Source organism: Physella acuta, unplaced genomic scaffold (genome assembly GCF_028476545.2).
Source record: "Physella acuta isolate Inbredline_101_S28 unplaced genomic scaffold, ASM2847654v3 ptg000050l, whole genome shotgun sequence".
Lineage (NCBI taxonomy): Eukaryota > Metazoa > Mollusca > Gastropoda > Physidae > Physella > Physella acuta.
The window spans coordinates 791,278-796,421 of NW_026731570.1; the positions used below are offsets into that span (position 1 = coordinate 791,278).

Here is a 5,144-nt window from a genome sequence, read left to right on the forward strand (position 1 = left end):
CGTGACCAGGGCCCAACGGGATAGCAAACCAACGGCTGGAAGGTTTGGAATTAAAAGACCACCACCATCCAGCCCTCCAGAAACAGATGTTCGAAAGAAAACCCCAAATAATTCATGCTAACTCTGGCAACATTGAACATCAGGGGGGCTAGGGACAAAACACATTATATAAACAACATAATAAATAAACACAATATTGACATCCTACTTTTACAGGAAACTAAAATTGGAACTACAGAAGAAGCAAATAAACTAGATGCATAATTAATATCGACAGTCTCAAGCAAAACATCACTCGATCAGCCCCCAAGTAATTTAACATTAGAACAGTCTTCTGTTTCCCAGGTTTTTAAAAGTGCACAACCTGAATGGTAGAAAGAGATACACACCTCACCCTCCCCCCCCCCCCCCCACACACACACACTTCCCTCCACTCAACCGGACTGGCGGATTTTTCAAGGTAGCGTGCCCTCTTTGCCAAGGGTCAATTTTATGTCATGGAAAGTTTTGGAATGATAGATCAGTAATGTGTATTACAGAGACACTTCTCCCACGGTGGTTTCTATTTCTGTCTACAATGTGAACTTTTGACTCCTCAGCTAAGGACAGAGCACAGTAAACTAAGCAGTCAAGAGAAACCTAGTTTGCACACCTTATTTTAGTCTAGTTCTTATGCCATTTAATTTTCTCCATTTGATTATTATATATGCTATTGATGTTCATGTCTTTGATGCTGTGTAAAATCTATCAAATAAATTATTATTACTGATTTAAAGGTTTAAAATAATTGAATTAATAATAATAAAAAAAAAAATATGCGTGTCGCTTCTCTTGATAACAAATATATTATTATTACTGATTTAAATGTTTAAAACAATTGAATTAATAAAATTAAAAAAAAATCAACCCTTGTCTCTCCCCCTCTATCCACCTTACCCCCAGACATGATAACCCCACAATCCCTTTAACTGTTCCAACGACCCCACCACCCACCGCAACATCAATATCCAGAACTTATTTAAAGTTCTAAATCTTGTCTCTTTCCCCTCATCTTTCACTCTGCAACCTTTTGAAAACTCAATGCGACCACTACAACACCCTTTCAGCTAGTCAACTTAAGTTGTTTCCCTACATAGAAAATGCTTCACTGTCCCATTGACCCTCTCTGAAAAATTTCCTTTCCTCTCCCCACCCAGACTTCTGACACTTTCATTTGCCCTTCACCCCTTTAACTGTCATCCTTTGCATTTTTTTTTATAATCAAATACATGACATCATGTAAATATTCATTATGTACATTTGCAAAACCTTTCGTTTTCATTTTGTGTTCAAAAATTTGATGTTGATGTACTTGCTTTAATTGCAAATAAAAGTATTTAAAAAATAAATAAATAAAAATAAATAAATAAAGGGACGCCTTTAAAAAAATCAAAAAAAAAAAAAAATGCGTGTCGCTTCTCGGCCTTTTGGCTAAGATCAAAGTGAAGTATCTGTTATGGATCTACATGGTTCTTAGTCATTTGGTTGGTCAGCCCTTTTTAGGGCTGGCTGCCGGGGTCGAGAGTCGGTCAAATCTACTACTCTAACTCACGCAAATCTCGCCAACGACCGCTGTGGGGTTGCTCCCACACATCCCTCGAACGCACATGCTCTCGAGATGAGTCACCCAGTACTTGTATTGGGTGGCTTCAATATACGAGCGGCTAATTTTCAACCTTCTTTTTTTTTCAGACTGACGACACCCATCTAGGAGAAATCTTAGGTGGGAGGTCTGTCACAATCGCCAACAAATCGAACTCATCTACTACGTCAAACGCAACTACCTCGCTCAACAAATCGAACTCATCTACTACGTCAAACGCAACTACCTCGCTCCCAACAAACTCTCTACCACTCTGACGACACCTACCTAGGAGAAATCTTAGGTGGGAGGCTTCCGTCAAACACTAGCAAATCAACTAACCATCTCTCAAGATCAACTACTCAACTTACCTAAAATAAACAATCGCCAACAGCTTTACTTCGCCCACTTCAAACACTTCACCAAGCTCAAAACCATCGACTCAGCAACATCAGCTAACTTCACTCTTCAACGTCACCTCGCCCAACTCAATTACTCGACTACGTCACAACTTTACTCCTCTTCAAACCACAATGAACAATACTTCAAAGCAACTCACCTCGAAAGATCTCTCAACACAAGAACCCACCCTACTCAACTATTCTCCCCAAGCTTCAATTCATCGAACAACTCTACTACCAAGCGCATCATACCTCATCTCAACGCAAGAACACTACCTCAACCACCCTCTCCAAGTTCTACACCACTCGACTAACTCCATCATCAACGACAATTCACCAAACTCACTCTCACCAAGTACAACTACCAACTAAGAATAAACCACTATCAAACCAAGAGCGTATCAATCACAAGAAGCACGGCCAAAAACAGAGAAGCGATCATGTTGTCATGTACTTTATGTTATTTTAAAAGAAAACAAGAAACCGGAAGTGAAAACAAGTAAATCAAGGAAACAGGAAAATATAGAAATACGAAAAGAAACCAGAAGTGAATCAAGAAACACAAGGGAAATAACACAAGCAAGAAATAAATTCTTTTAAATATGTATAATATTTCATGTATGTATATAATCATGCAACCTACTCTTGCTGCCTCCCTGCGCGAACAGGGTAGACAGCAAGTGAGGAAATCTATTAAACGCCAAGCGGCAAAAAAAAAAAAAAAAAAAAAAAAAAGAAGTCTACTCTGGTTTCTCTTCACATCGAGTAAATCTTTCGCCTTTTACTAAAGATTTCAAAGATCATACTTTTAGGGATCATTTCTAAAGTTGGTCTTGCCGGGACGTTGAGCAAATGCACCGAGTCCTCATCTCCATGCACTAGAAATGGACTATGCAACTATCACGAAAGTCAACAATGGGGTTGCGCCCATTTTTGTTCCCTCTAGGTCGAGAGATCCGGAGAGGAGCCACCCGGACTACGGTTCGGGTGGCTTAATGAAAACTTGGGCCCAAACTCTTTCAGTTTCAGATATCAAGACAACAATCACAATAGACCAGTCTGAAGAAATAGCTCCTGAGCTCTTCGACTCGCCTACAGTAATTCAAGTCACCATCCAATCAACCAACCACCAGAATATCCCTGGTCACCTCTTGCGCAATATCATTAGCCCACACCAGATCCTGCTGCTCAACTATGGACGAGGGGATACCTGATACTTCTCGTCCAACGAGTTTGATGTAGCGGATCTGGACGGCACCACAAAAACACACGGCCCATACACTTTGAAATTCGACAGATACCACAAGGACAAAATCATCGGAACCCTTAGATGGGTCCCGCCAGCCCTGAGCAACGAAACACTGATTAAGGCACTGCAAACAGTTAGCAAATCTACACCTACAACAACCACAATCCCGCACACAAACAATCGCAGATTCACCATCCAGAACGACAATCCACAACACATCCCACACTACATCCAAATTACATACAAAGACACAACACGTAATATCCTCATCGCACTGCCAGGAAGACGCCAAGCCTGTCAGGTGTGCGGCTCGGACAGACACTGGACCAACCACTGCCAATCATCAACACCAGAGTCAACACCCAATGTTCACCTGTCAACAATACAGGAACCAACTCAACAACCATCCTCACAGACAATTTTAACAGAACCACCTAGAGCACCACCTACACCGCAGCAAACATTGGTAACCCCTAACCTGTCGAACCAAAAAGCGATCCCAAGTACGGCTTACCCGAAGTCACCAACTACATCAACAAAAATCCAAAACACTGGAGAAACATAAAGCCCAGATTCAGAAATAGATAACACCACGTCAATGAAAAGAAAAAATGAAATCAGCCCCACAGAACAAGGAAAATTAACAAAAAAAAAAAACGCGAATCAAATCTTCGATCGCCTGACAAACACCTTAGAAACCCAGCCGCAACAAGAAACTACCACTGAACCAATTCAAATTCCCAAACCTTTAACTCCTGGAAAAGACAAGAGCTGCGGTTATTGCTTTCACAGTTTCAGTACTGCCAGCGAGTGTAAAACACATACAAAAACTTCCCATCCTGATACGAATAAATGCCCGCATTGCAACAATCTGATCAAAAGCAGAGGAGCAATAAAGCACCACGTACTAAAACACCCAGACACCGCTGTCTTCCAGTGTAGATACTGCCTAACAAGTCTATACACCAAACACGACATAGAAAAACACCTCAACGACCAGCACCCCGACAACGACCCCTGCCACAATCAAATATTCTACATCCTCAACCCAGACAGATCCATTTCTTACATATATGCAGACGACAGAACATAAACAGCGAGAAGGACAACTCTTCAAATATGACACGCTGTACTCACCACTTAAACGAGTTTTGTCAATCCCTCCTCATCCGGATTCCAACACTATCATTTTACTTTAACCCCTTTTACTGATTAACCCTTAAAATTTTGTATAACAACATATATAAAACAAATATGATAACCATGTACATACTTATTATTAATACGCTCATCCGGACAAAATGGTTTCATTAGATGATAAAATTTAGTAAAAAAGGTGTATACATTTGTAAATTCATCTTGATATGTTTTTTTTTAAGAACATTTAGAAAAATGTAAAATATGCTGATGTTGTTGCACGTGTTTTTTAATTGCAAATAAAAGTTAAAAAAAAAAAATTGCCGGGACGTTGAGCAAAATTGAACGGCACGAAAAAAAAATTTACTAAAGATTTCAGTGGAGAGGAGCATTATAATGAGTCTTAGAAGACTATTTTTCACGCCCTACGCTGTAGGGTGAATATTTCCAATGTAAACATGAGTGGGTGACTACATCATTTGTTTTTTTAACCTTGGGATAGAAAATAAAAAGAAGTCTACTAATTATCTTATATCTTAATTCTGCTGCTCAACTCTTCATTGGACCAACCAATGCCAAGCTTTCAACCCAGAGTTAACGCCCAAGGACCAAACTTCAGCGCAAAATACTGCACCACAAGCTCCATCATCAAGCAAAATCCAAAACTCTCCAACCAAGGACGCAGCAAAAGACCCAGAGACAGAAGCAACAGACCCGGATTCAGAAATAGAAACCG

At 40.1% G+C, this 5,144-nt stretch overlaps 1 pseudogene; it reads left to right on the forward strand.

The window, feature by feature from the left end:
- The first annotated feature begins 1,450 nt into the window (after positions 1-1,450).
- LOC131945982 (uncharacterized) lies at positions 1,451-1,600 on the forward strand (annotated as a pseudogene).
- Positions 1,601-5,144: the final 3,544 nt, after the last annotated feature.